Source organism: Dermacentor variabilis, chromosome 1 (genome assembly GCF_050947875.1).
Source record: "Dermacentor variabilis isolate Ectoservices chromosome 1, ASM5094787v1, whole genome shotgun sequence".
Taxonomy (NCBI): domain Eukaryota; kingdom Metazoa; phylum Arthropoda; class Arachnida; order Ixodida; family Ixodidae; genus Dermacentor; species Dermacentor variabilis.
This window is the reverse complement of record NC_134568.1, coordinates 204,862,604-204,888,226: the sequence shown is the minus strand read 5'-3', so window position 1 is coordinate 204,888,226 and position 25,623 is coordinate 204,862,604. Positions and strand designations below refer to the sequence as shown.

General features: G+C 47.9%; 1 protein-coding gene and 1 long non-coding RNA gene across 3 annotated transcripts in view; one reads left to right on the top strand and one right to left on the bottom strand.

Annotated features, from left to right (window-relative positions):
• Nucleotides 1-25,623, top strand: part of Ac76E (adenylate cyclase type 2 Ac76E) — a 944,861-nt gene that overhangs the window by 549,474 nt on the left and 369,764 nt on the right. The window lies entirely within an intron of this gene.
• LOC142572756 (uncharacterized) lies at nucleotides 5,749-9,793 on the bottom strand. The gene is made up of 3 exons (XR_012826141.1): nucleotides 9,561-9,793; nucleotides 8,736-8,862; nucleotides 5,749-7,106 (listed from the first exon to the last, which is right to left on the bottom strand). It is a non-coding gene; the product is annotated as an uncharacterized LOC142572756 (long non-coding RNA).

Sequence of the window (25,623 nt, the reverse complement as noted above, 5' to 3'; positions counted from 1 at the left end):
AGCTGAAATGTGCCGCCCCGGTGTTTGTCACTACGTTAATCGCGAAGGTTCATTAAACGACAGCTTGGTAGGCTGCTGGATCCTCGGTACGCGGTTGCTGCTTGCGTTCGGCTGCATGAACCTGTTCTTGTGCCCCGGCTGCAGCATAAGCACGGCGTAGACGAGCTCGTTCCCGGGTCTGCCCGCGCCGTTGCTGATTGAAAGCTGCCTTCTCCTCAGGAGTACGTATGACGCGTGGCCTACCCGTTTCCGAGCCGGAGAGAAGCTGCTGCGCGCGCGTTCGACTGCTGGCGCAGCCAATCGCGCGCCTTTGCCCTCTTTTTTTCGCGTAGGTGCATGGGGTTGCGCTAGAAGAGTTTTCGGCGTACAGGCGACAGACGGACGGACAAATCGGCTAGCCATATATAGTTTAGCTGTAAAAAAGAACAGCGGGCTTTGCAACATCGGTCTTGTCAAAAGCGAGCAACAGCTGAGGCGCCAACTTTTTCTTTTTCTCCTTTCTTCACGGCTTCTTGTTTGTAGTATTCCAGAATTGAGCGATGCAATATTTGTGTACTTAATCTATTTCTCGGATATCTAGATGCATGGTCTAGCTGCGAACTCTGTGCCGACAAGATACCGTGGTGGATTCGCAGAGTTCCGGCTTCGGCAAACAATAGCAGTGTTCTTTTGTATTTTCGACATTATGCGTCGCATAGATTTTATACCGTGAATTCGATTTTCAGTGCAGCACAACCTCTCACGTCGTCCTGATGTCAAGGGAATGCGCAATAAGGGCGACATTCTGGAAAGACAGCCGTAGACGCGCATTTTCTTTTTTCTTCTGCATTTGTTTGTTTGTTTGTTTGTTTGTTTTTTGGTAGGTGGGAAGTCGGGCTGTCAGACGGAGTACGCTTCTAGTATGCGCCGTAGGGGGAACAAGCGCATGCATGTTACAGCGAAGCTGTTATCCTCTAGGCGGTCGGCATTTTTCGTGGTCGTCCGTGAGCAGAAATTGTTATCATTAGCAATGACTAATACCCTCCCTAAGCAAGCAAAAATGTAAAGGCTTATACCCCCTTAAGGCATAGGCTACAAGCGCTCAGCAAAGTTAAGCGAACAGTACATACATTCGCCGAAATGACCCATACAACACACACAACAGCATACGTTTCAATAAAGAACCATCAATAAAGCATTGGATACCTACCTCAGCAGTTAGAGTGATTTTGCAACAGCTTCGCTGGACATCCACTTTCGCAGGGCCGGGAACGCGAGTCAACCTTTCTTTTTTTTTTTAAACGCACATGACTACACGAAGTTCTAGCTGTATCATTTTTCTGCCATTGTAGCTACATCTAAGCTTTTCAGAAATATTTGATATTCTTATAAGACTATCTTACATTTCTCAAGCATATATGTAAAGTGAGATTTGACCGTAAACGTTGCGCAGTTTTCAAAAGAAGCTGCCAGTCGCACCTAACTTTATTCGATCATTCGCAATAAATCGCATTTCCTCACTGAGGTTATTGTCGCTCAGTGGATTCTGAAACTCAGCGTCCACCTCTGCATGTCTGTGAAACCCATTGTAGCCCAAATAATCTTTTTGGCAGGAAAAACGTATTTGTCGCACATCTTAATTTCTTTATAAATGTGGTTCTTCAGAAGCAACGAGAGGACTGCATCCTGGTGCTCTCTGGAATAATGAACAAATCTAACATGGTTGGCATACCGCGATACTGGGGTGCTTTATCTGGTAACTACCCGTTGGGAAATGTTCGCAATGCTATTAATGTAGCTGACAATGATGATAATACAGGAGGCACTACTGTTCAAGACGTTTCTCTGCCCCTCAAAAATTTTGCAGCGCGCATACAAGATGGTGCATCGGGTGAAGCGCCAAACGTTGAACTCGGAGGTCGGATTCACAAAACTTTTCTCTCTGTCGCTGGGCAACCATATTTGATGATATTGTCACGTGGTAGAGACCGTAGAGAACACAGTAGCAATACTGTGAAAGCCGAAACTAACTTTTATTGGGCGAACCTGTGCCCACAAAAACAGGCTACGCTGAAAGAATGGCGACAGCGGCGAACACAGTAGGCGATCGTCGAAATCTTATCAGCAGGTCAAGCGCGTCGGCTTTTATAGATCAGTCGTTGAATGTTCCAGAGTGACCGCTGGGACCCGCGCGCCTTCCACAAATTTCTACACCATTCGCGTCGCGCATACATGCAATCAGATTACACAAGGTTCGGCGACAACAGACAGCGGATAGAAGCATCGATAACATTCTAGAAACTTCCGATACGTGTAGACGCGTCCTGTGCTGAGCGATAACATTTCTTAGGCGTTGAAAGCGCTCACCCGTAAAAGATAAACGATTTCACGTGTCAATATACCCGTGGTTTGTAGGTATCTATTCTTACGAACTGCTCCTAAGCACTAACAGTATTGTGAGCACGGGATCCACCTTGCTTGCGCAGTTCATATTTTTTATTGGAGATCGGTGCCGAACAATTTTTTTTAATGCTAAGAATATGCACACGCTGCAAAGGCGCCCTTTATGAAGGGTGTAGCTACGGTGCTAGCTGAAAGAAGTTACCTCAAGTTGTTTTGCGTCATGCATGAGCAGTGTACTGCAACTGGGTTGCTGTACTGTGCGTCCCTCTCGACACGCTGCGCCATCCAGTGGCGCTCCCACGAAGTTCGCGGGAAGTTGTTTGCGTGGCCTCTGAGATTGCACCGGTGCCTTGCCTTTGAAAACGAGCCGTGTACTACAGCTGGGCTCCTCTCCCGCTTCCCTCTGGGCACGCTGCGCCGTCTAACGGCGCACCCACGAAATCCGGGCATGGCTTCCGAGATGCGTGGCGCGCCGGTGCCGGGCGAACACAGAATTAATCCCTCCCTTCTGGCGGCCATGGAGCAAGGATAGGAGGGAGCATTACGTCACGCAGCCAGCCTCGGCAAGAGAACGATCAGTGAAGCCACAGTGGTGGCCCAACACGTGACCTCTTGCCTCGAGATCACGGAGCAAAATCCAGATTTGTCGAGACGTTTAGTTACCGGTACTTTTTATTCGGTGCGCGCTCGGCTGGTAGCTTCTATAGCTGCTCACATGGAGGCCTCCATGAATGGAGGAAGGAGAAAAACCTCAGGGCCTTTCCACTCTGTGAAGAAGGATGACCAGCGAAGCTGTGTATGTGGGCCCCTTCATGGTGCAGTGCACCTCCGCCGCGGGTCGGGACGGCATTGCACTATCTTCAGGATCGGCCCACGTATGGGGAGTGCTTAACGCCTGCTTCATTTCAGCCGCCAGTCGGCCCGGCATTGCACTATCTTTGGTATCGGTTCACGTATGGGGATTGTTTAACGTCTGTTTTAGTTTCGCGGCGGGTCGGCCCTGCATTGCACTATCTTCGCATTTTTTTTCTACACGCGGAGACGATAGTGGGGAAAGTAGCCCTTAACAGCTTCGCGGTAAAAGTGCCTCCATGGCTGCTCAGCTACTCTGCCTGTATCTCTGGTCAAATTTTCCTCTGAATGCTTGTTCCGCTTCGGTCGTTTCCTGCAAGGCATGTGTTCCGCACTTTGGGCGAGTTGTGAGAAATTCACAATACGTCAGCGCATTTAGGCTACAGGTATACTTCGGCCGCAGTAAACAGACCGTTGTGAGCAATAATAAGCGATATGTATTCGTTAGTTTTGATCGAGGCCTTGCCCGTATGTACTTTGCCCTGTTATGCCGGGTCATGTGGTCTCCGCTATGTTCCCAAGCACTGGCCCTGCTTCGAACACTGCGTACTGCGCAAACGAACAAGCGGTAGGTCATCGTATGCAGACGATCTTATTACTAAACTTATAAACAAATTCAGTGTCCTTCTAGTCTGTGATCACGGATGACCAACGATGCTGCGTATATGGTCCTCTTAATGGCGAACTGCACCTCCGCCGCAAGTCGGCCCGGCATTGCACTATCTTCGGGATCGGCCACGTTTTGTGTCTACACACCCAAAGGCCAGTTTCCCCCATCCTGGGGAAACTGGCCTTTCACATCTTCGCTGTAAAATTATGGGGTCTTACGGGCCAAAACCACGATCTAGTTATGAGGCACGCCGGAGTGGAGGAATCCGGAATAATTTGTGCCACCTGGAGTTCTTTAACCTGCACCTAAATCAAAGTACACGGGTGGTTTCGCATTTCGCCCCCATCGAAATGCAGCGGCCGTGGCCGGGATTCGATCTCGCGATTTCGTGCTTAGCAGCGCAACACCAAAGCTGCTAAGAAACCACGGCGGGTAAAACTTATAACATGTATCCACGAATTCCAACTGATTAATTAAACTTTGCTTTACCCCTCAAAACAGTACTGACCAGCTTGCAAAACAGGTTCTAGCCTCTCGTTGTAAGTGAAAGATATGAGTGCTTAGCTTCTGAACTGACAATAGGCAATACTATGCAATTTACTGCAACACGAGCCGCAGCGAACATTTACCGCAAAAGCAACCTGCAGTGTAGCAACGCCATGCAGCTTTCGGAGAGGCGTGCAACATTTGCCTTCAACTTCCGACTCGCTTGAAAGGCTTTCTCTCTGATGCGGCTCGCCGACTCGACACGCATAGCGCAACACCGCGATTCCATGCCACAATCAAGAAACTTGAGCGCAGCACTTAGCGAAAGTGCAGTGGTGGTAGCCATGTTTTTGATTAAGAGTTTCAAATGGTTTCGAATGCGTATTGAAAAAAAAACTAATCAACTGGAAGTACTGAAACCTACCGCGCGCTCTGACGTATACTCAGTGTTCAGACGTTTTCACCACGTGTTGGGCCACTACATCGGCTCCAATCGCGTTGTGGTATGCTCCCTCCTGTTTTTTGCTTCCTCTATGATCGCGGTCATTCGTGGCGCAACGTTCTAAAACGTCGCGCTGCCCTGCTTGAGGAAACCCTGTGGCACTGGATTGATTCCATCTAGCGCCAAGAAAATATTAAAGGACGTTTTATTTTCGTTGAAGAGCATTGTGAGCGAGGTTGGGCCCATACCTTAGACTGCACAACCTTCTGGATCGGGCCATATTTTCTGCTAGATAGATAGCTGAAAGGAAACATGGTCTGACAATGCCAAGCATGATATTAGCATTAAAAAATGACCCCAGCATAGCCCATAAAGGAACGAGTTGTGACACGTTTCCTCCCTTTAGTTTCAACATGAGGATGCTGAACTACTTTGTAATGTTTATATGTATAACTCCTCACTGGATAACAGCGCGCTACTCAAGCCAATAAATTACTTTCAGGGTCGTTTGGGTCACTTGCTGAGATTTACTCTACAGAACATCTCACGAAGTTAGGAGTCACAGCGTGTACTGTGCGCGGCAACCTCGTGGCAAGTGCGTCTTCGTTGTTGAATTATTTCCGCTCGAAATAATTCAACAACGAAAAAGAGGACTCGTTCAAAAGTAACCCCAATACAGCAAAGCTGCTTGTTCCTTTTTGTTATAGATGCTTTGAGTCGAGGTGTAAAAGGAGGTAAGAAATACCCCCAATATTGCAATCGCCCTTCCGAATATATCGACACTTCGCAAGGGCATAATTAAGGAAATGTCAGACAGGGTTCTGATACACTGTTACCATAGAATTGAGAGCTTCATAGCTTCGTCCCACAGGGTGTGCTGTTAGGTTTGGGTCGGCAAAATTTTCTCACTTTGTTACAATACTCCGGCGTAGCACTCCATGTCGATGAAGTCCACTTGCAAGCGATGTGCAACAGCTCTGGGGTAGCACTTTTATTTACCATGCCAAAATTAAAAGCAGCGGAAAAAAATGGCTGCAGTTGCGTTCCTATCAGTGGCTGACGTGCTTCGATCGTTGAAACAGCTTGGAAGGACATGGAATAGGTCCCGATACATACAGTCGCGCTCATAAGTTTGGAGACCATGAGAGTGCGTGGCAAATGTCACGTACGTGCCGCCTGGGGACATAATGCCTGCTGTCGGGTGTAGCAGTGAGCATGCGCGTCCCTCCTTTCCCGCTGTCCTGCTCGTCCGTACCGACGTGCGTGCCGTTATTCAGAATTCACAGCAGCGTCAGCGCCGCATCCACGATTCCCGAGGGCAAAGTTTGGTGCCGTTTCCGAATTATGCAAGCGCCGTGTCGCACTGCTGGTGTTTCTGGCAAGACTGCCTTGGCGATAAACAGCGCTCGTGCTTTCTGCGGCACGGGACGCGCCTAACACAGACCACTGTCGGCCATTAAAAAAAAACGCTATCGTTTAGTTATAATTTGTGCAATCTTTCATTCGGATTTTTCAACATACTTGGAAGCGCTGGAGCTTTGAAAGAGAGACATGGAACAGCGCTCAATGATTATCGTGGCGTTCGGCCAGTGACAACGGTTTGTTCATGGAGCGGGCCGCTACGTGTGACCAATAGCCGCGGCAAAAACGTCTATAGAAACGAGAAAGACATGTTTACGGTTATTAAGAACGTTAAAACGTCACTGTTCGACAGCCGCTAATATTGGCGGTGTGACCAGGTGTTTCTACGATTCGGAAACAGTGCCGAGCTCGGGCCTTAGCAAGAGTGACCGTGGCTTCGTTGTCCGAAGTATTGACGGTGGCGATCGCAAATTCCGATGAACAGCATGCGCATCAGCGGATTCGAGCAAGCGAGCAGGTCAGCGAATAAGGTTGGACGCGCATGCGTGCAGCAACGCTCTCGACAGCAAGCACCACACCGTTGGACAGACGGCGCCGTACACTCACTCGCTCCCATTGTCTCCAAACTTATGAGAACGACTGTACACTGCATTTTACGGACCATTCAAGTTCATGCCAATCCCAAACGCATTGTCCATAATGGTACAGAGCTGGCGCGGCGTCCGGAAGACCGATACTGGCAAAACGCAGATGAGACGAGCATTCGTCAACTGGATGGATGTGTTATGCAGGCTTAAGCAGTGCGCACCATCGTTCCAATGAAGTCGCAGAGCACGCGCTATATGCAGAATTATAGTCGCAAATTGAGGATTCAGATCTGCCGCCTCGATGATTTGATAACAGCTGACAGTGTCGGGGCAAATCGCGGAGCCAGCACAGCAATGCTGGGCCGAATGTGACGAAGGAAGGGCGCTGAAAGAAAAAAAAATCTTATTGAAAGAAATAAACTTCATGCAAAAACCACAATTAATGTTATGGCAAAATAAGATTACTGAAAAGATAGCGCGATAATTAACTTGCCTATACCAATACCGTAGAAAAAATAATTGAAGTAGCCCAACTAATAGGAGAGTTAGCTGAATATACATTCAGAGCCATTCCACTCTGTGAAGGTGGATGACCAGCGGAGCTGCATATATATTGTGATAAATGTGTTAATAATAAATAGTGATTGAAAACACACATACCACAGTGATTTTCGTTTCTCCTCCATTCTTTGTTTTATTAAACTGCATACTCAATGCTTTCTTTATTTTTAGCTTACTTTTTCTTGCTTTTCTTGATTTATAATTTCATCACCAAGGTGGTTATCGCTTTATGATCGCTATGATATACAGCCAGTAGCTCTGTGGCGACACTAGAAAGGTGCTTGGCCAATGTAAGATATGTACAGTCGCGATCAATTTGAAGGTGATCGCTCGAGCGGCGACCAAAACTAGGAGCAGCGCCACGTTACGTCATAACCGTCGGTCGAGAGGGAAACATCAGATAGCTCCCCTCTCTCTTTTGGTGTTCCCTGAAGAGCCGTCACTCCCGTCACCGTTCACGGCATAACCTGCGAATTCATTTCGATTGCGTTATAAGCCTTTGCACGGAGGCGTCATTGTTAGCCAAGATATGCATGAGGAAGCGACGCGCACAGATGATTGACAGGAAAGGGAAACAAACGCAAAAATGTGGCGAGTTGGTCTTGGGGGTGATGGCTGCAGCCTGGAAGAGCATAATAGGGGAAGAAGGCAGCGCAATTTTTATCTTCGCAGTTCCGAAATCGGCCGCTATGCTGCTTGGAAGGCCCGCCGCTCGATGCTCGCGCGATCGCCTTCAAATTGATCGCGGCTGTACACGACCGATGACGCGACGATCGTGGGCACACTTATGTTTGCGTAACATTGAATGCCGAACCTTTCCAAGATAAATGCCACGAACCACTCTCCGTCTGGCCGAGACACTATGTTGAAATCACCCAAAATTACGATGCAAGTGGAGTCGGTAGGGGTGATCCAACCAAAGGTGCCCACACTTGGAGTTTGCGGCACGATCTTCGTATTACGTGCCGCCCGCCGTCGCCGCGCACATTCCTGCTTCTGTTCAGGACGGTGTTTGTAGGCGCGCTGTTCTTCCGCAGTCCTCCCCGCACGCGGCCTACCCATTATTGCACGGGTGGAAGAGAACTGAGATAAGGTTATAATACGTGGTTTGCCTATAGAGCCCGTGACGTCAAAGCGCAGTACATACTAAACAGTGTCTATTCCCGTTTTACTTTTTTGTTACGATATGTTTTATCACAATAGGTTTTGACACTTCACGCGATTAAACGCTGCTGGGACATACCCGGCGATAGGCTGTTGCTTTAGGCTTTAGCTTTTTTAGCTCTGGGGTGGCCGCCATCTTGCCTAGGCACACAAACTGCCAGAACCTAACCTATAACAGCTCCGCTGTAAAAAATGTGACTGAAGATGCAGCTATGTAGCACGTTCGAAGAAAAAAAAACAAACATCAGGCGTCTAAGATATAAAGGACTAAGACAAAAAAAAAACGAACCTTTCTTGTACGTCTTGTGAATGCCCATCATCAAGGGAGAAGCAGACGCTATCACTGAGACGACGCGTCCAGACTTGATTTTGCCGAGTCGAACACTTGGGCCGGGCTTTCCCATGTTTGGCAACAACTGCATCAGTGAAAGGGAAAATATGCACTATAGTCGCTACTTTCCCGCAGAGAAATGGTAGAACAAGTTTTGACACCGAAGCGGTGTTTAGGTCTATCATAGCAGAAGGAATAACGTGCCTCTTAGGTCATGGTTTTGCTATCACGCTGGAGAGCTTCAATATTCTTTATTATAAACTAAACAGCACAAAAGAGACAAAATGTAAGACACGAAGTATACCGGGCGTATTGTCGTCTGTCTTGCACTGCTTAGTGAACCGCGAAGTCGTGAAAGCTAGCCAAATTTTTTTTCAGTATTATTCGTATGTTTCGCAGCATCAAAATTCCATCAGTGAACCCATTGGCGTGATCCCATTTACCGCTGGAGGCCACAGAGCAACTGCAGAGAGCAGCCGTACCGTGTAAAAAGCGCCGCGATATCGGAACACGAAAGGCGGCACTAAACCCAAGTGTCTGAACAGCCTACTAGCCCGGCACTCGCGCTGTCATCAGGACACTATAGTGTGTCGTTGCAAAATATTCCCCCGTTCCCACCAAGCTTCCTCGACCAAAAGAAATTAAATGCGCGGGAGCGCACTTCCCAAGGCCACCGATTTCAGCGAGGGCGACCGCAGCAGCTACGTGGACGAGACGACCCCTAAAAGGCCGCCTCAGCAGCTCGGCCAAGCCGATGTAAGCCCTCCGGAAAAGTCGGCTTACCTCAGCTTTGCCTTCCAAAATCCGTGCAAACTGGAGCGTGTCCCCCGAGGGCGGCAGAGCGATGGCTTTTCGGGGAGCTCCGACGGGACGCGGTCGTTTTTAATCACACGTTTCCTCCTCTCTAGCTCTATAAGCAGAGACACTGAGCGCTGCTGCTAGTGGCGTCAGGAGCTAAAGTACCCCCGCTTCTTTTTTTTTCTTCCCATTGCATTTTGCCAGCATGCGTGTGACGCGGCTTTACCGCCCACGAGCTGGCCGGGGAGGCTGTAATCTTGTTTTCACCAGTGTGTCTGGCGGCGCGCACCTGCGATCCCAGCTCAGGCCACTTGTTGCTGCATTGCTTACGAAGGAGCCTTGGAAGGACCGACTTCCGCCCGAACAAATCATCGCGATATCTTGCGTACCGATACCTCACCTTTGTTTTTTTCTTGTTCTGTTTCTTCGTTTTATTTTCTTTATTAAGGCGAAAGCCTTATATGCCCCATGAAGCGCAAGATCCGCCGAGCGTACGGCGTTAACATCGCATGGCAAGAAAACCTACGTGACCAAGTGGTAACGTCATGTTTCCGGAGCTGGACCTGTTGCGGCTCGCACAGCGAACTTCCACGATGAACAGTCGTGGCGTCGGACGGACGCCGTGGCGCACTCCAAAAATTGGATCAAAGTGTATTAAGGGGGATGAAATTGGGAAAAGGTGGATAAAGGTGGAATAAAGTGAAATAATATAATTAAGATGAATTAAAGTGGATGAAGATCGATTAAGGTGTCATAAGGTGGATTAAGGTTGGTATAAATTAGATAAAGGGTGATTAAGGTGCAGTTTTATAATAAGGTGATAACTTATACAATCGCGTAAGGATACTTAAGTGACTGTGAATTTTTGCATCTGACCAGTATGCCTCTATTAACAAACAAGATGACGTTATTCCGCCGCCAAATAGCCAAGTACCACCGCTGCAGTTCACGTTGATTGTCCACCTTTCAACTAGTCGTAAAACACGCTGACAGTTAAGAAAAAGCGTGTTTAAGTGAGCCGTGACCATCAGTGGCGCTGTTTTATACAACAAATTGGTGACGAGCGACAAGAATCCGGAGAACCAAGGGATTCCGTTTATCGTTAGTAACAACCAAATAAAGCCAAGGAAAGCTGAGGCGAAATATAATTTATCCTATATATATTCTCGCGTGAAGAATGTGCCGCTCGTCATGGAGAAAATAATGTTCCTTACGTTAAGCGGTATATTTTTCATGCAAGAAAGTGACAGTTGCATGACAACCTCTAGTCAAGCACTGCGCCAAACGCTCTATTTTTTCGATGTCACACCTTAAGCACACGCCTTTGACCACTGCACTACCACCTCCATCTCTCCCCACGCATTACGAAGTGTCTCATCAACCGCACCCCTTAGACTACTACTTCTTATCTTGTCCATGAGCAACGTAACCAACGGTAAGCAACATAAAAAGATGGAGAAAATGGAAGATGTCCACGCAACAAAAGAAAATTTTTAAGCCAGCGCCATACTTAACACCCTCTCGCACACTCTGAAGAATGTGCCAATCAGGTACGACATCAAACCTCAACAAGGTTTCTAGCCTGTGCAGCCGCGTTTGTGGAAAACGCAGATAGGTTGAGCGCACAAAAATTACACGCGACTAATCTTTGAAGATTAACCGCGTGCGTCGTGTATAAAATACCACTGGCTTCTTGAAAAGTATAGATAGGCCAATTTGATCGATGCACTAATTATTGAGTAATTCATGGGATTGAACGTCCCAAAGCAACTCTGGAGTTATGAGGGACGCCGTCTTGGAGAGATACGGCTTGATTTCGACCGCCTGGGATTTCTTTAACGTGCACCGAAATCTACGTACGCAAGCATTTTTGCGCCTTGCCCCCATCGAAATGCGGCTGCTGGGCGCGACCTTGGGCTCAGCAGCCGAACGCCATAGCGAGTAAGCTACCACGGCGGATAAAGCATTAATGGCAGAATAAGGAAGCGGGGTCATTTATCCCAACGGGCACAAGACGACACGCCCTTCCCTGGTTCACTGGCACTATTGTTGGCGCAGTCCGCTTGACAGTGAGCGGGGAAACTCACAAGTGCACATAATTAAGCATGGGGATACTGACTCTTCCAGCACACCGTCCACCTTCCTGACGGTTAATGAACTTGCCTTTTTAGGTGCTGGTGCGGTGTTCTGATACATGTAATCCCAAATTATGATATTGCTCTTGCCGCCAATTCCGACACTACTTCTCAAGTAGCGTCGGAAGTTCCGACCTACTTGAGAAGCTGTTTATTTCAACACCTCCAGTTGAAGTAGTTGAAAGTCAAAGTCTTCCTGAGTGAGTTGGGGGAGAGATAGGGGCGCAGTCACTGCGCACCGCACTCAATCGCGTCACCCCTCGCGTGAGGCGAATAGGATGAGTGTCGAACTCTACAACTTTTTGATTACACTATCTTCGGCCCACATTTTGACTTATGATGACGTATTAATAAGTGTGAAATAATTTACAATGTTTTACATGTCAAAACTACGTTCTGATTATCACGCACGCAATTGAGGGGGAAAGCCGTTCGTGGTGTAATGGCTACAAAAGAAAATCATGTGGTTTTACGTGTCAAAACCACGATAACATTATGAAGCACGCCTTAGTGGGGGACTCCGAAATAATTTCGACCACCTGGGGTTCTTTAACGTACCCCAAATCTAGGTACACGGGTGTTTTCGCCCCCATCGAAACGCGGCCGCCGTGGCCACGATTTGTTCCGCCGAACTCGTGCTTAGGAGCCCAGCATCATAGCCACTAAGCAACCACACCGGGTTTCTGAGAAGAATATAGCTTCCTGAAAGGTTCCACCTGTAGCGTGAGCGTCGGACGCTAGTTCGTGGTTAGATCAGTCGTCATTTATATGAGGCTCAAAAGGCTGCGGAGTATATTACAGCGTTATGCACCTTGTACTTGTAGCCAGCAAGCATTCCTTCATCGCTGCGGATGAAGGAATGTGCATTCTAGTGTATCCAGACGTGACTATCCAGCCGATCAGCGTTAATTGAAAAACATAGTACGGCGTCTCGCAGCAGCCACACTGGTCCAATTACTCACTTGCACCGTTTCCTACAGAACTGCTGTAACCACCAGCTTTCCTACCCTTGCATTTGCTATTTATTTATTTATTTATTTATTTATTTATTTATTTATTTATATCTTGCAATTTTGGCCCAGTGTAATTTTAGTTTTGTGAGCTTAACTATGCCCACAAGTGCCGGTGAATACAAAGTGAGTCATAACGCTTTCGTTTACACACCGAAATCATGTTCTCCGTAGTTTCTTCGAGGTGGCTAGAGCTGGTAACATAGCCAGGGGGACATATTCAAATTCAGGTCGGACCTTCCAGACAATATGCTGAGACAGACAATTCCAGAGCGGACCTTCCAGACAATATGCTAGAAGGTCCGCTCGGCTAAAAGCCGCGAAAACGGCTTGACGTTTTCCAGGTGACCATTGCATAGCAGCAGCTATACAAGTTGCATAGTTTGAGACTAAGATACGCCGTGACAAAGGCGAAAATAAAAACATGCAGATTACAATTCATAATACAACATATTCATAAATCACAACTAATCGAATACCATAGTGATGGTTATAGTGTAGAGCTTCTGTGTTAAAGGTCCTCTGTTCGAACCCGGCTGTTGGAAAATTTTATTTATTTAAGAAATTGCAGTTTGGCATAAGGGCGAAGGAATAAATGCGATAGCAAGATGTTAAAGAGAGAGAGAGAGAGAGAGAAAGGCAGAGGAAGGACAGGGAGGTTAACCAGAGATTATCTCCGGTTGGGTGCCCTGTACTGGGGCAGGGGCAAGGGGATGCGATAGGTGACAGAGAGAAGAATTTCAAAAATTTAGAAAACAGCCGGCACTCACACGCACATGCACACAAACTTGTTTCTGTGGGCACTGTGGGCAATGGCGTTCCTAGTGTTACGCAGTGTCACCGCACAATCCTACGTCGCACAGTGCAGTCACAATTTGTCACAAAGTCCCGTGTCTTTTAAGTAACGCAGCAGCGCCTTCATAGCGGATCGCGCTGATGTTCACGTAGGCCAGTTTCCAAGGATCGTGTTTTCTGCCATTGGGCGCTTGTTCAGTTTGTCTAGGGTGGCTGAGAGGACTGCCCTTTGCGGGTTGAAACGAGAGCACTGACAAAGAAGGTGCGCGACTGTTTCATTGCACCCGCAGAAGTCACAAAGTGGGCTGCTGGCCATTCCGATAAGAAAAGAGTACGCATTAGAAAATGCTACTCCTAGCCATAGACGAACTATAAGGGTGCAGTTAGGTAGTGGAAGGTTGGGCGGTATACGGAGCTGTAAATTAGGGTCCAGGGTATGAAGGCGTGCAATCGTGACCTCGGATGAATTCCACTGAGCTAATGTTATTTCACGTGCAAGTGCGGAAAGTTTTTTCGCTGCGTCGGCTCTCGCAAGAGGAATGGCAACGCAGTTGACGCCATCATGGGCAGATCGGGCAGCTGCGTCTGCTCGATCATTGCCATGTATGCCACAGTGACTAGGCAACCACTGACATATTATATCGTGTCCTTCGTCAACTATGCAATGGTGGACATCTCTGATCTCTGCGACGAGCTGCTCATGTGATCCATGGCGCAGTGCTGAGAGTACATTCTGTAGGGCTGCCTTGGAATCACAGAAGACTGACCATGTATGGGGTGGTTTCTCCTGAATGAAATGAAGAGCCGCACGCAGCGCTACCAGTTCAGCAGCTGTCGTTGATGATACATGTCACGTTTTTAGCTGTATTTTGACGAATTTTGTTGGTATCACCACAGCTACAGCTGAACTTGCAGATGTGACTGATCCATCGATGTAAACGTGTACGGGGCCACTGTACACCTCATGTAAAAGTCCTAATGTGGCTTTCTTCAGGGCAAACGACGGCACGTTAGCCTTCTTCGTGATTGTTGGGATGGTGATGCGTATTTCAGGTCTGTGCAAACACCATAAAGGTGAGGATGGTCTTGCTGCAGGCATGTAGTTCGATGGCAATGAGGTGCGATTGGCAACAATTATACGACTGAAAGTTGCGTGTGGCCTTTCTGCGGGTAGAGCGGCAAGATGGTGAGAAGGTAGTCGAGCAACTTGTCGAATATGCGCCTTGTGAGCGTCGGTTGCCAAGTGCGTTGATATTGGGTGATCTGGAGCTATGACAATCGTTGCCGCTGTAGACGCACACTTCGGAAGACCGAGACACGTCCTTAGGGCTTGAAATTGTTGTCCCTGGAGTACACGCAGGTTTGTTTTGCAGATGTTACCAAGCACAGGGAGGCTGTATCTTGCGTAACCGAGGGACAAGGCATTATAAAGCAGCAGCATTGACCGCACCGATGTGCCCCATGACTTTCCGTCTAGAAATTTTAAGATGTGTTATTGTCATTAACCTCTTCTTTAAGTATGAAACGTGCGCGCTCCTTGATAGGTCGCGGTCGATAATTATTCCTAAAAAGCAGTGTTTCCGAGCGTTTGCAATGGCTTGCCCATTCACGCTTACATAGTAACGCTTCATTGTCTTCCGAGTGAATGTAACAAGGCAGCATTTCTCTTAATACAGCTCTAAGTTCTGTTTTGGCAAGTACAGCGATGTCAACGTAGCTGCCTTTTGTAGCCTTGCTCGTACCTGCAGTCGTGTTACAGCAGACGCCCAATTGCAGATGTCGTCAGCGTAGATTGATATTTAAACTGTATTGGGCAAGCATACGTCTAGGCCAACGAACACTAAGTTGAATAGCGTCGGGCTCCCCCCCCCCCCCCAACACTCTGCCTTGCGGTACTCCACGGAACCTTTGGTGTTGAGTCGTGGCGTCATCCTCGGTTATCACGAAGAAATGCCTGTCGGTCAAATAACTGCACAGCCACTGAAAAGTGCGGCCACCGATTCCGTCTTCAATCAGAGCCTCTATAATGGCATAATGTGCTATATTATCATAGGCGCCTTTTATGTCAAGTAATAATGCCGCAGTGAGTCGTTTCAGACGTTTTTGATGTTGAACAAACGTGACCAAATTGATGACATTATGGATGAGCGCCCACGCCGGAAGCCACCATCTGGGTACACGTTGTAATTTTCCAGGTACCATTCCAGGCGAGTCAAAATCATTCTTTCCATTATTTTCCCTATGCAACTGGCCAGAACGATGCGGCGGTACAATGACAAATCTAACGGTGATTTACCAGGTTTGAGAAGGGGAACCAAGCGGCTGCATTTCCATTCACGTGGAACCAAACCGGTGCGCCAAGACTCATTGTAATGACTTAGCAGCATGAGTCGTGCTTTCTGCCCAAGATTGGCAAGCGCCGCATAGGTAAAGCCGTCCAGCCCTGGTGACGAAGAGAGCCTGCAAGTCGCCAGTGCTGCTTGAAGCTCCTTCACCAAAAACATTATATCCATGCGGGAATCCCGTGGCACAGAAGTGGCACATGGTGTAGAGAGAGAGAGATGCATAGACAGGCAGGGAGGTTAACCAGAGGCAGTTCCGATTGGCTACCTTGCTCGGGGGGAAGGGTAAAGGGGGATAAAGAGAGAAACAGAGCGGAAGGGGGAGATAGAAAGAAATAGAGACGAGCACGACCAAACCGCGTACACTACAGAGCGGTAGTGGGCGGCGTTCTTACAGTCTGTCGTGAAGCCCCGCAGACCGCAGGAGAGAGAGAGAGAGCAAATGATAAAGGAAAGGAAGGGAGGTTAACCAGGACTGAGCCCGGTTGGCTACCCTACACAGGGGAAAGGGAAAAGGGGACGGAAAGATTAAAAGAAGAAGAGAAAGTCTACTGGGTATATGGTGCGGTCACTCAGTCCGGATCACAGACGCTGACTCAATCCAGTGGCTTTCAAATATCGCAGCAAAGCTTTTGTGGCATTTTGTAGCTGCGATATACGAGGCCATGGTCCCAAGATCTTCTTCAAGGTGAACGGTGTTCTATCTAGCTGATTGAGAGCTGTGCAGAGGTCACGTCTTTCGTTTTGAAAAGATGGGCAGTAGCACAGTAGATGTTCTATAGTTTCCTCGACACCGCAAAGACAACAGTCGGCGCTATCAGTCATTCCAATCAAAAACGTATATGCATTGGTGAATGCGACGCCCAAGCGTAAGCGGCACAGCATTGTTTCCTCATTTCGCAGAAGACCTGGTAACATCCGTAGTTGCATAGAGGGGTCGAGGGAATGCAATCGTTCTTGGGTGAATTCAGGTGTGCGCCACTTCTCCAATGTCAGAGTGTGCTAGCTTGCCTAAGTGTTGGGCTGCATCGGTCCGCGATAAAGGTATTGAAACAAGGGTTCCTCCTTCGTGTGCTTTCTTAGCAGCTTTGTCAGCGAGGTCGTTGCCGGAGACACCGCAATGGCCAGGCAGCCACTGATGTTCTGAGGGAGTACTGACCTAAAGCTTTGAATTCTGATAGTGGACGATTGTCCAACTGGTCCACTACTCTACACAGCACTTGTCTCTGGGCACTATATCGCGGGCAGACACAGATAACATGTGCGAGAGTCTCATCGTTGTTGCATGTGGCGCACGTGGGGCTGTTGGCCATACCAATAAGGAAGGCATAGGAGTTCGTAACTGCAACGCCTAGCCACAGACGGTACATCATGGTCCGTTTACGTCGTGGTAACCCAGGCGGTAGGTGCATCCGTATGGCCGGAGACAACGAACGCAAACGACACATGGTGAAAGCGTTCGAGTCCCACAGAGGCAAAGTACATTCACGGGACATCATTCGAAGCCCAGCGGCAGCCTCTGTTCGCTAAAGCGGAATCAAGACACGTTGACCACTTTCATGTGCAGATCGGGCAAATTCGTCGGCTTGGTCATTCCCGCTGATGCTGCAATGTCCTGGAAGCCATTGAACGATTATGTTGTGTCCCTTGTCATGGCTACGATGATACATATGTCGAATTTCTGAGGCCGGTTGTTCATTGGGTCCGTGGCACATTGGGCTTTGTATGTATTGAAAGATTTCCTTGGAGTCAGTAAAGACTGTCCATTGTTGCGGTGGCTCCTGATTAATGAAATCAAGTGCAGCACGTAGTGCCGCAAGTTCAGCACCCGTTGATGTAGTCATACATGAAATTTTTAATTTTATTTCTTCAGATTCTTCAGGGATGAAGACTGCAGCAGCTGAGCTGTTGAGTTTTACGGAACCATCTGTGCAGACATGTTGCCGAAATCTGTGTACATTGTGAATGTGTTCCAAAGTTGCTTCTTTTAAAGCTTGCAACGGCGCTCCAGCTTTTTTTCTCATTCATGGAATTGTCAATTGCACTTGCGGCTCGTGCAAACACCACAATGGATCTGATAATCGTGTAGCAGGCGTAAAATCTGATGGCAAGTAGGAATGATGTCTTACAACACTTTCGGCAAACGTTGAATGTCGGATATATGCCTACCTATATAGACTATCAAAGGAGTGTCTCCGCCAATGGCCACTGTTTTGAGGAGACCGAGACAAGTTCTGAGTGCTTGTGCTTGCACACTCTGAAGGTTGCGGATATTTGCAGCGCAAGTATTTCCTAGTACAGGTAAACTGTACCGCAGGAATCCCAAAAAACAGTGCTTTATATGGTTGCAACATTGATGGTACTGTTGCGCCCCTGGACTTGCCGCCGAGAAATGCAAGAAGGTCCACGATAGCGACCAAACGTTTTGTCATGTACGAGACGTGAGGGCTCCAAGACAAGTTCCTATCAATGATGACGCCAAGAAAGCAGTGCATTCGTCTGTATCGTACAGTATGGTCATTAATCCGCAAAGCATGCGGGGCCATCGCTTTGTGAGTAAAGGCAACGAGTGCACATTTCTCAGGGGAAAGCTCCAGGCCTTGCCTTCTTAGGTATGTTGACACGGCTGTTGAAGCCTTCTGAGGTCGTGCGCGGACTTGTAGACGTGTCACTCCTGAAGCCCATATGCAAATGTCGTCTGCGTATACGGAGAGCTGAACGGTTTGCGGTAACGAATCGGCGAGACCAACGAGCACCAGGTTGAAGAGGGTCGGGCTGAGTACTCCGCCTTGCGGTACACCGCGACTGGTATAGCTAGACGGCGTTGGTCCGTCGTCAGTCAAAATAAAGAACGATATTCCATTCAAATAGCTGCGTATAGCGAAAGGCGTGTCCACCAATCCCTACAGCTTCTAAGGCTTCCAGAATCGCGTGATGATGGACATTGTCGTACGCACCTTTAACATCAAGGAATAAGGCCGCAGTGATTCGCTTCAGATGTTTCTGGTGCTGCACATATCTTACAAGGTCAATAACATTATCTATTGACGAGCGTCCGCGTCGAAAGCCAGCCATTACCTCTGGATAGACGTTGTAAAATTTCAAGTACCATTCTAACGGTGTAAGGATCATTCTCTCCATTACCTTGCCCACACAGCTGGCCAGTGCTATCGAACGGTAAGATGACAATTCCAATGGAGACTTGCCAGGCTTGAGGAGGGGAACAAGGCGACTGGATTTCCACGTGGTAGGGACCAGTCCGTCAAGCCATGATGCGTTGTATAGGCCAAGAAGTGCATCTCTGGCCTCTTGACCAAGGTTTGCAAGCGCAGAGTATATGATGTCATCGGGTCCTGGTGACGAAGATCGTCTGCACCCACCAAGTGTCGCCTCCAGTTCTTCAATGGAGAAAGGAGCGTCCATACGATGATCTCGGGAGCAAAGGAGGGGGGGGGGGGGCAATAATAGGAATAGGTGCGCAAGGTGAATGGGTGAACGCCGGACCCGCGATCCTTGCGCAGAAATCTTCGCTACGTCGAATTCTCGGCGTCCTTGATGGAGGGCTAGATATTTAAATGGCTGGCGCTGTTGAGGAGCTGTTCGAAGTCCACGGACTGTTCTCCAGACAACTAACTGAGAGAGGTTTACGCGGATCGAGCGACTCACAAAAGGATTTCCAGCGTTGATTTTGCAGCACAGCAAGACGACGTTGAATTTTCTTCTGAATACGTCTGGCCTCTCTAAAGTCGTAAACCGATTTAGTCCGTCTGTACCGTCGCTCCGTTCGCCGGCGGATTGCACAGTGGCTCTGTATTTCCGCATCAAAATCTGTGTATTTCTCCATTGGCCGAAATGAACGCATAGCATCCTGCATATCCTTGGCGATCTGAATTTCTAGTGTGGAAGAAAAGCCTTCGTGGCACGCATCTTCCATAAGTGATTTAAACACGGGCCAATCTATTATTTGTTTAAAACTGGATGGGACGGATTTTGTTAGGCCTTTAATCTTCAGGTAGGTAGGAATGTGGTCGCTTCCGTGGGTTTCTATATCTGCGAATCAAAGGACACGGCGAGTGAGGCATTGCGAGACAAAAGCCAAGTCTAAACAATTACTGTACGTCCGGCCGCGCAGAAACGTGGGACTGCCATCGTTTAGACAGCGAAGTTCATGGTCACAGGCAAAGGAAACGAGGTTTCTTCCTTTGGAATTTACCTTGACGCTTCCCCAAAGTGAATGATGTGCGTTGAAGTTCATAACAACAATCCATAGACCTGGAGTCGCATCTATAATGCCATTCCATCTCTGTCTGTCGAAACCACCTGATGGAGAAAGGTAAACGCTCACTAGAGTAAATGAAAGTACGCGCTTTTTCGCGGTCAAACAGACATACTCATTACTGTCATGTAGCAGCACTGGATGAACAATGTAAGTCAGTTCACACCGCATGTAGATGATCACTTTGCTAATTTCATTACAAGTCGATGACACATAAGGATCATAGCCTGAGATCCGGACGGGTTTCTGTAGGTTCGGTTCACATATGACAATAATGGGAAACCAATTGGTGAAAATGTAATGACGAAAATCAGCAATACGAGATTTCAGTCCACGGGCATTTCATTGGATAATAGACGCATCCTTGATTTGTCTGAAGAACGCCTGACGCGGTAGAGCCATTGTGCTTGCTATTCGAGGCTCGCAAGAACCGGATCCACACCGTCCAGCACTTGCAGTGCACCCCGAGCAGATGGCGTCTGCATGTCATTTATCAACACGCGAATGACTTTCATTAGAGACTTGATTATAGCGATTATTTGCTTGTCTTGGTCCTCGCACGCGATCTGCGCCGTCATTGGTGCGTTGGTAGTCCACCGTCGATCTTTGTTATGCTTGAGGACGTAATGGCGGAAGTGCAGGCCAGGCGTTTGCAGAAGATGTATTCAATGCGTACGCCATGTTGCTAGTGTGGGTGAGCGTCTTGGGAGCACCAGCTGTTGGAAGTACCGTCTTAGTTACGACGGTCTCTGTATTTCTCTAGTAGACCAAGATCGTCTGCGGCGGGCATGATGCACTTTGGCGGCTGCTTCTCTGTGCGTTGAGTTGTCTCTCAATATTTGTTTTAGGACTTTCAGCTCTGTCTTGCGTCTCGGGCAATCTTTCGACGATGCTTCGTGAGGACCAGAGCAATTCGCACACTTGAGCTCAGTCGCACAGCAAGCATCAGCGCTGTGCTGCTAAGAGCATTTTGGGCATAGGGTCGAATTTTTGCATATGCCGCTGACATGTCCTATCTTCAAACAATTACGGCACTGAAGTGATTGTGGAACAAACGGTCGCACTGCATGATTAAAAAATCCAACTTTCACTTGTGACGGCAAGCTTCCTTCCTTGAAAGTTATCCTCACGCCGTGTGATTCTCCTAGGCGACGGATTTGAATAATAGTGACATCTGCTGTGGCGGGTTTAACCAATATAGGCAGATCGGTGTCGTTGATTGACTCGTCGATATATAGATCACACCTGATGAAGTATCGCCGTCCTGTGGTATTATGGTGCGAACATTAATCTTTTCCAGCACTTTGACTGTTCTCAAGATATCCAGCGCTGCTCTGTCCCTGACAGCGCCAGCGAGAATGTTCTTACGGTTGTTGATTCGCATATCTGTAATCTCATTCGCAACAAGAGCCTCCAGTGTGACAGATATGGCTTGCCTGTTTAGCCGATTCAGGTCGTCGGTCTGTGTCTCGGGCAAGAAGAGGATGGTATGAGCCGTGTCATTGTTCTTTGAAATCGCCGTCATCCTTGTTGAAGACGAGGAAGCAGTGACGATTCTACTCTTCCCTTTTTGCCTCACAACTGTCAAGTAATCACCGTCATCCGATAGATCCTCGTCTTAAGCAGAGTAGTACAGCATGGTGTCCTCGCTGCTTCTGTCGCTCATGAGGTGATTGCGCTTCCTAGGAGCGCTTGACGCTGTTACGTCTGTCTCTTCCGGACGTCTAGCGGACTCCACTTCCATCGCCGAAGGTTTCGGGAGCGGCGTCTCCTGAAAGCACGCAAAAATACTCGTAAAATGAGAGCAGTAGAAAGCGGGCTTCCGCACCAGAGCCACTTCTTCGTCTTCTTCAGTCGGCACATGGTGCAAGTGCGCGTTAGAGCTGCGAGCTGGCAAGTCTTGAGCAAAATTCTTCAGCAATGTCTATTTCGCTGCGACCTTGGTACAAAGCGAGGGATTTGAAAGGAACACGCTGTTGCAGTGATACCCGAAGTCCACGCACAGTTCTCCATATCTGAGATAATCGCTGACGTGGATCCAACGATTCACAGAAACGTTTCTATTTTTGAGATTGTAGTGCATCAATGCGGCGTTGAATTTTCTTTTGCATCCGCCTTGCCTCTCTGAGATCATGGATGGATTTAGTTCTCCTGTATCTTCTTTCAGTCCACCGACTAATTGCTCATAGTCGCTGCAGTCAGTCTTCAAATTCTTCATATTTCGGCAAAGGCTGAAAACCACGCGTAGCCTCTTGCATGACTTTTTGAATTTCGTCTTCCAGACTTGAATGGTTCCCTTGCTGACATACTTCCTCCATGTGCGACCGAAACGCCGGCCAGTCAATTTGCCGGAAGGTCGTGCAAGAACCTTTACATAGTCCCTTGATCTTCAGGTACGTCGGAATGTGGTCGCTTCTATGTTATTCGATGTCTGGAAATCATTGCACATTTCTTTCAAGACGCCGAAAAACCAGGGTCAAGTCTAGGTAGCTGCTGTATGTAAGCCCACGTAAATATGTCGGATTAACATCGTTGAGGAAGTAAAGGTCGTGCTGTGTGGCAAAGGGTACTAGTCTCCTTCCCCTGGAGTCCATCTTGAAGCTCCCCCAAAGCGGATGGTGAGCATTAAAATCTCCGGTGAGAATCGTAGGGCCGGGTGTCGCTGATAGCACGTCGTGCAGTCGTTTAGAGTCAATTCAGTTCAGTTCAGTTGAGCTTATTATTCTATAAGTACAATGAATTGGTCAGAGAAAATATACAGACGAGGGCCAATATACAGTCGAAGCCACTTGAAGGAGCAATGTAAACAGCGACGAGTGTGAACGTAAGCTTATTCGTTTTCACAATTAAACAAACGTACTGGTTGTCGTCGTGAGGAGGGACTGGGTGCAACACGTATGTCAGATCACATCCAATATATACAATTATCTTGCTCACATCACCACAGGTAAAGGACATGCGTATGACATTCTGCACGTTCGGTTCACAAATTACGAGGATCGGAAAACGGTTTTCGAAAACAAAGTGTCTAAAATCTGAAATTCTCGATTTGCGACCACGGGCGTTCCACTGCAATAGAGATGCTTTCTTGACTTCCTTGTGGAAAGGCTGCGAGGGGCGGGCCATGGTGCTATGCGATGCTTTCAAGTACTGGAGTCAGCGCGTCCAGTACTTGTTAGAATATTACACAGTGTAACTGGGGTTCCTAGCTTTAGTGGCACTGTGAATTGCAATAAACATACGCTGACTAAGTAAGTACGCGTCGTATGGGCATGCGCAGGCACACATGAAGAGATTGAACTCGATGACCGGCAAGTAGCATCGGTTAGATCTTGCGCCAGAGTCTTCTCCGTGTTGTCGCCTTGCGTCGGCCTCGCGTTCCCGTACTGCGGCGTTCTCGCGGCAAACGGAATGTGCGTCCGCTTCGCGCCTTTGAACTGCAAGTTTTTGTCGACGCTGTCGTTTAGCCTCGGCCTCCTGTTCCCGCCACACCGCATCTGGGCGCCTCCTGCGTCGAGCTGCAGCGTGCGTCGAACACGCTGCAGCACATTGTTGCTGCGTCTGCACTCTGGTATGGTCTTGGCGTATATGCGGGCCCACCTTGCTTCAGTGCGATTAGCGTTTCGGTGGAGCTACTACGCGTTCTCACAACACGCGAGGGCATGTTTGCGCGATGTGGACAGACGCGGTGCTTCGCTGCAGAAACCCCGCACCGGCAAGTACTATCGCTACTATGTGTGGGAAAACGATACTCCAAGCCGGGAGGGTCTGTATAGGCTATATTACAATTTGTTCCAGCAAGCAAAGCTGTCTAACCTGAGGTTTATATATATAGCTTTAGGATGCACCAGTCTGTGCGATTAGAACACGAACACGCCTAGACATATTTCGCCACCTGGCGTCCAAATTATGACGCAAAGGGAAATCATACAGTTTAATGTCAGTAATCTTCTTCATAAAACGTAATAAAACTGAAGAATCCAGTATTGTATGTAATTACCGACGACGGCGAGAGACCGCGTGGAGTGGCCCTATAATTGATATTGCAATAAACGCGCCCGACGTCTTAGCGTACTGGCGTGCACGCGGGAAAACCTTATGAATGCTGTATTCCCTCTGCTGAGGTTCACGCCCGCGGCTTAATGGGTAGAGCATCGGGGTGATGTTCAAGAGACCCTCTGTTCGAATCCTGTCGCTGGACAATTGTGTCATATATATATATATATATATATATATATATATATATATATATATATATATATATATATATATATATATATATATATAGATATAATGTAACGCCGCACCGGAGCAGCGTGGAAGAGGAAGAAGCGATGCGGGTCATCGGCTCTTTCGGACCGTCCCATGTCTTCTTGTCTTCTCTACCATTTTCCCTGTAAATAAATCCATCCTACATCCGTAACAAGTGGTGGAGGTGCTGGGTACTGAACGGCCCTGGACAACCTAGTCCTACAATATCTGCGAAGAAGCAGATGCCTGGCTGGACTACCACCAGAGCCAACAAGCATGGCCGACGCCCAAGCAGGCCGGTCAACGAGTATACCATCGAAGAAGGCATTGTTCAAGTCAGCCAGAGACCAAGGCAACCTAGCTGAACATAACCTAAACTGGAACATAACCCTAAAGAAATATGGAAATATGTCAAAGCCACTGGCAAAGAAGAAAGCTCCATTCCTACGATCTTGACTGTTCAAGGACAAATTACTGAAGATTCAGAAAAGGCTGCTCACTTTAACAGCTACTTTCAATCCGTGTTTTCTGCACCGTCCGGATGCCCTATAGCTGGTCCGATCCCGCACAGCCTAGACACTATGTCGGACCTAATTATCTCCTACGAAGGTGTCCTGAAGCTTCTAAAGGAACTAAAAGCTAATACAGCTACTGGCCCTGACAACATTCCATGTGACAGGCTTAAAATGTTTGCCCCAGTTACCGCCAAATTTCTAGTTTTACTGTTAAGCGTTTCAATACCCTCCAGTGTTTTGCCATGTGAATGGAAAACGGCGAACATTGTGCCTGCACATAAAAATGGTCCTCGATGCCGAGTTGAAAATTACAGTCCAATATCTTTAACCAGCGTGTGCTGCAAATCATTGGAGCACGTTCTCTACTCTTGTATATTTCGTCATTTGCAGGATCACCACTTTTTTGTCAGTTATTAGGATGGCTTCAAAGCTGGCTTGTCATGTGTGACCCAACTTGTTGAATTTTCACATGAAATTTTTTATCTTTTGACAATGGTAAACCGGCTGATTGCCTATTGCTGGACTTTCAAAAAGTGTTTGACACGGTATCACATTCATTGCTGTTGTTTAAGCTTTCTTGCCTAGGTTTGCCGAGTAATATCTTACACTGGATAAAAGGCTACCTTCATGACCGCGCTCAAAAAGACGTCATCAGCGGCACACAATCACACTCCGTAACGGTAAAATATGGCGTGCCGCAGGGATCCTTCCTCGGCCCACTTTT